Below are 10,002 nucleotides of genomic sequence, written 5' to 3'. Positions count from 1 at the left end.
TGAAAAACTGTAGCCTTGTTTTCCTAAATAAATAATATACTGTATTTCCAGTGATAAATAAACAGATGACAATTTGGTTATATCATAATCACCTAGGCTATTCTCAACTCATTAAGATAAAATATTCCTACCAAACATATCTGGGAAGCATGTCACTATTATAGAAAAATATTTTTAAAAGAGACCCCAGAGGACACCTGGGTGGCTCAGCAGGTTGAACGTCTGCCTTTGGCTTAGGTCCTGATCTTGGGTCCAGGGATCAAGTCCTGCATCGGACTCCTGCCTCTCTCTCTCTCATGAATAAATAAATAAAATAAAATAAATGAAAATAAGAGACCCCAGGCCTAAACGTATTGTGTCCTTCCTTTCCTTTCCTTTCCTTTCCTTTCCTTTCCTTTCCTTTCCTTTCCTTTCCTTTCCTTTCCTTTCCTTTCCTTTCCTTTCCTTTCCCTTCCTTTCCTTTTTTTCTTCCTTCCAACAAATATTTATTGAACACTTACTATCTCAAGAAATGCACATCAGAATCACCATATAAAGGAAATATAAAGCCTTTAAAAACACTTAAACTCAGAAAGGATAGGAATAGCATTTATTTAATGGCCACCATGTGCCATGAGTGATGCTAAACATTTTCGCTGGTTATTTCACAACTAAAAGAAAAGTGTTCATTGCTTCCAATGTATAATTGTAGCCTGATGCCCAGGGAGGTTCTGTATATTATCTAAAGTTCCACAGTTACTAAATGGTAGAACTTGTGTTTGCATATAGATTAGTATGTCTCTGAAGATTATGTTCTTTCTACAAGACCATCCCTACCACCCAAGAAAATGAAGATATTGTGAAAGTTTTGAGAAAGATGCATTTCTATATCATATAAAGATATGTACAGTGTTTTTTTTTGTCACAAGAATTTAATTGTATAGATCCAATTAAAGGTATTTGAAAGTTACTTAAAGGTTAGATGAAATAGTCATCCTTACTCCTTGTACTTGGTTTACTTAACAAGAAAGAGTAGATTTCCCAGTTTCTTTATTCTCTCTTTTCTTCTCCTTCTTTCAGGCATCCTATCTAAAAATATCTTATGCCTTTATTAAAATAAAAAGCCACACCATTTAAAAAATATATTTTAAAGTCTAAAATAAATCCGGATATTACTTTTTTCCCCCAGGAATTGTATGAAAAAAGCAAAATGTTTCCATGGGAACTAAATATAATATTAATGACTTACATTTACATAACATGTTTATTACAAACCTTTGTATCTCTTGTTTTATTTGATCTTTGCAACATCCTTTGTACAATACATACAGCTATTCTAATCCCTTAGGTAATCCGTGTACACAGTAAATATTTATATAGGTAAATATTTAAACGTGTATTATATGCCGGCTTGGCTCTCTCAATTAAACACTCCTTAAACTGATGATTCAAAACAATTTTTAAAAACTGAATTTGAGGATTAGCATTTAACACTCTCAGGGCTTCCATAATTTGTTACATTATGTTATACACTAATTTATGTTTTAACTGATTTTTAACTTTTTGGGATCACCAGTAGATAATAATTCACAAGAACATTTACTCTTGCCTTACTTCGTGCAATAGTGACCTAACTGGCTTTGTTGTGTCTTCCCCTCTACCCCTACTGACCTCTACTCTGCTGATACAATTTTAATCCTGAAACAATTCATTTACACTTTCCAGGAATCTGGATTGGCTTTGTATTGTCTACAAAACAGTCTAAAATCCATAGCATTGACTCTAGTCTTATATCAATCTATCTTCCTGCGCTTACCTCTGGCCAACCCTCCTCACATGCTTTAGACAATTTTTCTCCTTTCAAGAAAAGACCTTGTATCTTACACCTCTATTCCTCAATTTACACCATTTCTAAATATCTTTGCTTCTTGTTCTACCCATCAAAGGCCTACATAAATTTCAAAAATCTCTTCCTGGAGCTTCCCATATTCTCTGTGTCAGAATTTATGATGCTGCCTATATAACAATTGTTTACTCTTTCTTTACAGTATTTGTCATACTGACAAATATAACTTGATTTGTTGGAAATAAGCCTATATGTCTACTTATAAGTATTTGCATAACGTGAGTCCTGCCAGTCTCTTCACTTTATTTCCCAACTGTCTCTAACTTACCGTACCAGAAGATTGCTCAAACCTCTACCATTTCACTATCTTTTTTCCAGTCTTCTTAGTTCTACCACTTATTAAGTCTGACTTTGGGCAGTTTATTGGAACTCCTGGAAAATCAGGAGTACATATATATCTATGTATAGTATAGTATATCTGTGTATAGATAGATTTATAAACATAAATTTCATGACTAAGTAGAAAGTTTTGTTGATATATTAACAGAATTATTTTCTTGTAGGAAAAATCACTAAAATTTGATTTAATAATTTCACCTGAGAATTTCTGGAATTTATTTTAGGTTATGTGTATATTATTATGCAAAGTATCCTTTTTTATAGTTATATTTTAAATATAGGTTGAAACTTTTTTTTACCTGCTTTGGGACTTGCTTAAGCAGAAACTATGAAGATACTCTTATAATTGATCGAGCAGTTACTCCTTTTGTCATGAACATGGGGAGTGATGAAATAAATGGCTAAGGATTGACAGGACCCTGGACTACGTATGTCATCAGACATTTATCTCACCATTAGGTAAATTACCAGTGAAAACAAAAGAATTTCTCCTCTGTTATTTGATCATGGACCAAGCTTCTTACATCTGTGTGCAGTTAATTTGGTTTGATTCATAACCTTAATTACTTAACTTGTTATATTTTACAGAAAAGACAATAATAATATTCTCCCTGTCATGAAATCTTTCGTCAGTGGGTATTAGAGTCACAGCAGATGTGCAACGCTATAACCTAGCAGAGTACAATTTATGTATTTCTGCTGACTTTCAAATTATTTCATTTAACTCTTATTGAAGATAGTTTTTTAAAGTCTGCCAGTAAAAAACTCTGCTTCAAGTTTATAAAATAGTTGCTTCTCATGCAGTGTCTCAGAGACTTAAAATCAAATATAAACCAGATTGCTATAGAAAATAAGTAACGTTTAGTGTCAAAACACGGATAATTTAAACAGAAATGCTGATTTTTTTTCATTGGCCAATTTTTTAAAAAATATTTTGTTTATTTATTCATGAGAGACACACACACACACACACACACAGAAGTAGAGATACAGGCAGAAGGAGAAGCAGGCTCCATGCAGGGAGCCCGATGTGGGACTCGATCCCAGGACTCCAGGATCATGCCCTGGGCCGAAGGCAGGTGCTCAACCACTGAGCCACCAGGCGTCCCTCATTTGCCAATTTTTAAATAAAAATAATAAATATTAGAAATATTTTTAAAATATTAGTATTCTAAAGAAAACATGAAAACTTTTTTTTCCTTAGAGGACACTGAAAACGAGAAGTAGAGTACAGTGAAGGAAAAATGTATTTTTATTCTACCGTCCTAGATTCTTGGCTGAGAATCCCCTATCATAAAAGACATATTAACAAAAGAACAAGCAGAAGCTTAATAACATGTGTACCTCCTGTATACATGAGAGATATCAGGAAAATTCAGTAATTCTCCAAGATGGCCTAGGCCACCACTTTAAATACCATCTCCAGGTAAAGACAAAAGATGATGTGGTTGGGGTGGGGTGTAAAGAGAAGCCAGTTATGAGACATCACCAGGAAATGTACAGTAAACAAGGGTAAGGTTGATATGTAGATTTATTTCTGTTTTTCCATTGATAAAAAGTTTAGAGAAATTTAGTGATCTTCCTCTTGGGTTTGTATATAGAGAGACAGATACTCTTAGAAACCGAGATTTTCCTTATTAATGTTTCTTGCAAAAGGTTAACCTCCACTCTGTTTTCCGAGCTTTCTTTTCAACTATTTCTTAAAAATATTCAGCCTAAAATAAAATAATTCTTATGCCAAAGAGGCATATTTTGGGGTGGTAAATTCTGTTGTCCTTGCTGTGAGCTAGGTTTGAACACCATTTCAGCCATCACTTAATGTCAAATGTTTTCAAACAATCTGTTTCCATGTTTCATCAATTAATAGACATTTATAAAATAACTAATAAAATACTATACTTATTAGTCATCTCCCATGTTCTAAGCACTGCAGTAGGAGAGGCTTCTGAAGTAACGTTTAATAATCCCTGTTGGCAGATTAGAAACCGAGGCTCAGAGGTGGTAAATAACTCAGCCCCGGTTCATAGCTGTTAAAAAACAAAATTCAACTCAGTAAATTTAAGGATCAAATTGTCTTTATTCAATGATTCATGAATCTGGCTGCATCCCATCTAGCAATAGAAAGGAGCTATACAAAATGGAAGGCTTTTATAGACAGATAGGGTCAGGGATAAAGAAAATATTTGATTACCTAATCTTTCCTTGGAAAATGGAAGAGGTCTGTCAGGTGGATTACTCCACTTGTGCTAACCAGGAAATTCCAGACTGACCAGTTATGATTACATAAATACAATGGAAATTGCAATAGGTTGGGTGTTAAGTCTTGGTTTGCTGATGTGGAGCTTAGCATAAATGACTCCATTTTGGGTCTGTTGTTTCATGTTTTTTTTAAATATTTTATTTATTTATTGATGAGAGACACAGAGAGAGAGAGAGAGAGAGAGGCAGAGACACAGGCAGAGGGAGAAGCAGGCTCCCTCTGGGGAAACTGATGCAGGACTTGATTCCAAGACCCTAGGGTCACAACCTGAGCCAAAGGCAGACACTCAACCACTGAGCCACCCAGGCACCTTGTAACTTTTTAGACACCACCTCAAGTGGAGGACCTGGGATTCAAACCAAGATCTGTCTAATAACCAAGACTTTCTTTCTTTTTCTTTCTTTCTTTCTTTCTTTCTTTCTTTCTTTCTTTCTTTCTTTCTTTCTTTCTTCTTTCTTTCTTTCTTTCTTTCTTTCTTTCTTTCTTTCTTTCTCTTTCTTTCTTTCTTTCTTTTCTTTTTTTTGACTACATTCTTTCTATTCCACAACTGGGGCCTTAAGACTGTTTGCTGTCTATTTAAAAATTCTGACAGAATTTACATGAAATTATATTATTATTTATTTCATTTCAAACTTCTATTTGAAAATATTATTTCCTTTTGATTAGAAGAGCTGGTCCTACTACGAACGAATGAGTGTAGTGAGCATTTAGTAACATTGTTAATGTGTTTTCTGAACATGAAATTATAAAAATTAATTCCTTTTTTTAAACTTTGATATTACTCCTCGAACTTCTTACTCATTCTCATATGTGAGGTGTTCATGAAATTATTAAATGCTATCATATTAGAACAAATGCAAAAAAAATGAAAAAATTATTTAAAAATACAATGGCAAAAGTTTAAAATAATGGTACAACTTGATTTTCTTAGAATGAAACACAGGACTACTAGCAAAAAGATGTCATTTAGGAAAGTAAAAGAAAATGAAAACATTTCTTAAGTCTCTTTACTTAGTGATTTGTCTCCCTTTGATTACCTATGTTACTACTCTTGAAGGCCATGTGACTTTCTTTATATTTTGTAAAATATTTAATATTTTAATATTAAAATTTTAAATGTTTAAATTATTAATATTTAATATATTTAATGTATTTGCATTATTGGATTCTAGTTTAAAAATAACTATTTAAAACAAATCAACTATACTAATAACATGTTCCAAAGACAGTTATACTCTGTCTTAAAATGTAGTATTAAATCTAATATCTATGTACTTAAATATGCAAATATGTGAGATATATACGATAAAGATTAATAATTCCTATCATGAAGCTGAGCATTCTTTCATACTTGTATATGTACTTAAATATGCAAATATGTGAAATATATATGATAAAGATTAATAATTCCTATCATGAAGCTGAGCATTCTTTCATACTTGTATTTTGACTAGCATTTTTGTTTGATTTAATGTTCTCCTTGCATAAGGAATCTCATATACAGCAGACAGTTATAAGTTTTATAAGTTTTTAAACTAGAGAAGGGGAGGGGAAGAAAGTGTTTATTTGCAAGAGCATTATTTCCTAGAGTAAGTAAGCCACCAATCATGAGATTAATATAAGTAATTTTCTCTTTTTAATTAGTAAGATACTATTTTCCTTAAAAATAAACCCTAGGACTTCTGTTAAGTAGCTAAGGAAGATTTAGTCATGTACTTTTAGGCAATATGATAGTCAAGTAGAATCAGAAAAGAAAATTATATAGCAATTGTCTAGAATATAATTTGCTTACGAAGTGATAGGCAAGGTTATGCCATACTGATTTTCCATATCTCTCCCTACACCTTTTTAAATAAGCCCTTCCATAAGTCTTCTGTTACACTGTGTCTGTTTCCTACTAGGACTTGGCTAAACAACCAAAAAATAAAAGCAAAAAAAAAAACAAAAAACAAAAAACAAAAACAAAACGAAACAAAACAAAACAAAACATGAAATAAATGAATGTAAAATGTGATTCTCACTATTAATGGAGCTGATTTTCTTATAGGGTATATAAACGTAACACTTAAAACATGTGGAAATAAATGCCCAAACACTTGCATAACCATGTCACTTCCAGACTTTAAAGAAAAAGTGCAATGTTTTGAGGGTCACCAAGAGACTTTACTCCCAAGCCACACCTGAAGAAAGAGTGACTTAGTCACCTAGTTCCCATGTCTGCTACTTAACAAGAAAAATTACATGGTTTATAGTTAGAGGTTGAATAGCAAAATGACTTGAGATATGAAGAAAAGATTTCCATTTTCCCCATAGGTTCAAGGGTACTTATATTGCAGTTCCCCACAGAGGTATATATATATATCATATCTCATAATACATCTTCCTGCATGTTCTGTGAGAGCAGATAAAAATAGGCATGCTTTCCTGTTATGTGTTTCTTCACACTCTCTCCACTTCTGCCCTACCATAAAGGTACTTTATTATATCCATCATTGTCAACCCATTATATCAATGCCTTTTATTTTTACTGGTTTATTTTAAAGAATAATTTAGAAGAAGACAAATGAATTTGTATAATTCTGTTGCTACATATAAAAAGTGATAATTTTTTTCTATTCTTCTTACAAAAATAATGTAAATCAATGCTGAATATCTGAGAGGGTTTTTTCTTTCTTTTTTCTTTATAAGAAACTGTAAACTTAATCAAGTTTAAGAAATACAGGAATACTGGAACATAGAACCAATGTTGTAGCATCTGAAAACAGATCTGAGCTGAAATTAGGACTGTCAGTTAAACCGGAGAGGTTAATTCCTATTTGGAATAGTTTTGCTTAGTTAGCAAGGTTACTACAAGAATAAAAATACCTCCATAAGCTTCTACCATTCAGTAGGCAATCAATTAGTAAGCACTATTTCTAATACTACAGTATCATTATTTCTTGATATTAGAAAAGTCAAAGAACAAGATAAATTTAGGTTTGGATGGGAGATGTTGGGTGATTATAGAAATACCAATGATGGGCTCTACTTCCTAGGCATACAAGGCAGATTAGATCTTAAAGAATAGCTCATGATTGGATTGTTTGTTTCTTTGGTGTTGAGTTTAATAAGTTCTTTATGGATCTTGGAAACTAGCCCTTTATCTGATATGTCATTTGCAAATATCTTCTCCCATTCTGTAGGTTGTCTTTGAGTTTTGTTGACTGTATCCTTTGCTGTGCAAAAGCTTCTTATCTTGATGAAGTCCCAATAGTTCATTTTTGCTTTTGTTTCTTTTGCCTTCGTGGATGTATCTTGCAAGAAGTTACTGTGGCCGAGTTCAAAAAGGGTGTTGCCTGTGTTCTTCTCTAGGATTTTGATGGAATCTTGTCTCACATTTAGATCTTTCATCCATTTTGAGTTTATCTTTGTGTATGGTGAAAGAGAGTGGTCTAGTTTCATTCTTCTGCATGTGGATGTCCAATTTTCCCAGCACCATTTATTGAAGAGACTGTCTTTCTTCCAATGGATAGTCTTTCCTCCTTTATCGAATATTAGTTGCCCATAAAGTTCAGGGTCCACTTCTGGATTCTCTATTCTGTTCCACTGATCTATGTGTCTGTTTTTGTGCCAGTACCACACTGTCTTGATGACCACAGCTTTGTAGTACAACCTGAAATCTGGCATTGTGATGCCCCCAGATATGGTTTTCTTTTTTAAAATTCCCCTGGCTATTCGGGGTCTTTTCTGATTCCACACAAATCTTAAAATAATTTGTTCTAACTCTCTGAAGAAAGTCCATGGTATTTTGATAGGGATTGCATTAAACGTGTATATTGCCCTGGGTAACATTGACATTTTCACAATATTAATTCTGCCAATCCATGAGCATGGAATATTTTTCCATCTCTTTGTGTCTTCCTCAATTTCTTTCAGAAGTGTTCTATAGTTTTGAGGGTATAGATCCTTTACATCTTTGGTTAGGTTTATTCCTAGGTATCTTATGCTTTTGGGTGCAATTGTAAATGGGATTGAGTCCTTAATTTCTCTTTCTTCAGTCTCATTGTTAGTGTATAGAAATGCCACTGACTTCTGGGCATTGATTTTGTATCCTGCCACGCTACCGAATTGCTGTATGAGTTCTAGCAATCTTGGGGTGGAGACTTTTGGGTTTTCTATGTAGAGTATCATGTCATCGGCGAAGAGGGAGAGTTTGACTTCTTCTTTGCCAATTTGAATGCCTTTAATGTCTTTTTGTTGTCTGATTGCTGAGGCTAGGACTTCCAGTACTATGTTGAACAGCAGTGGTGAGAGTGGATATCCCTGTCTTGTTCCTGATCTTAGGGGAAACACTCAACACCAAAGAAACAAACAATCCAATCATGAAATGGGCAAAAGACATGAACAGAAATCTCACAGAGGAAGACATAGACATGGCCAACATGCATATGAGAAAATGTTCTGCATCACTTGCCATCAGGGAAATACAAATCAAAACTACAATGAGATACCACCTCACACCAGTGAGAATGGGGAAAATTAACAAGGCAGGAAACAACAAATGTTGGAGAGGATGTGGAGAAAAGGGAACCCTCTTACACTGTTGGTGGGAATGTGAACTGGTGCAGTCACTCTGGAAAACTGTGTGGAGGTTCCTCAAACAGTTAAAAATATACCTGCCCTACGACCCAGCAATTGCACTGCTGGGGATTTACCCCAAAGATACAGATGCAATGAAACGCCGGGACACCTGCACCCCGATGTTTATAGCAGCAATGGCCACGATAGCCAAACTGTGGAAGGAGCCTTGGTGTCCAACGAAAGATGAATGGATAAAGAAGATGTGGTTTATGTATACAATGGAATATTACTCAGCTATTAGAAATGACAAATACCCACCATTTGCTTCAACGTGGATGGAACTGGAGGGTATTATGCTGAGTGAAGTAAGTCAGTCGGAGAAGGACAAACATTATATGTTCTCATTCATTTGGGGAATATAAATAATAGTGAAAGGGAATATAAGGGAAGGGAGAAGAAATGTGTGGGAAATATCAGAAAGGGAGACAGAACGTAAAGACTGCTAACTCTGGGAAACGAACTAGGGGTGGTAGAAGGGGAGGAGGGCGGGGGGTGGGAGTGAATGGGTGATGGGCACTGGGGGTTATTCTGTATGTTAGTAAATTGAACACCAATAAAAAATAAATTAAAAAAAAAAAAGAATAGCTCACAGCAAGTCCTATATTTCCCTAGTTTCTTCTATAATGTTGAATGGATATAAGACGTGAGAGTTGACCCAGGTCAGTAGAACATGCCAGTGGCTTCTATGGATACTCTACCTATAAAAAATATGCCTAGGGTGCTTTTTGAAATGAGGGGTGAGAAAGTAAAGTAATGCTCTTTCATTTTTTGGTGGCTAAACTTTTGCTTGTCGTATATACATACTTGCTAATCTTACTTAAATCTTCTTCTTGCCAAATTTAAATTTCTCCTACCTTGTGAAATCTATTAAAGAATAAGAGGGACAAATCCAGTACTG

This window comes from Canis aureus, chromosome 21, assembly GCF_053574225.1.
Source record: "Canis aureus isolate CA01 chromosome 21, VMU_Caureus_v.1.0, whole genome shotgun sequence".
Classification (NCBI taxonomy): Eukaryota; Metazoa; Chordata; class Mammalia; order Carnivora; family Canidae; genus Canis; species Canis aureus.
The sequence above is the reverse complement of the archived record's forward strand: the minus strand, read 5'-3'. Positions refer to the sequence as shown.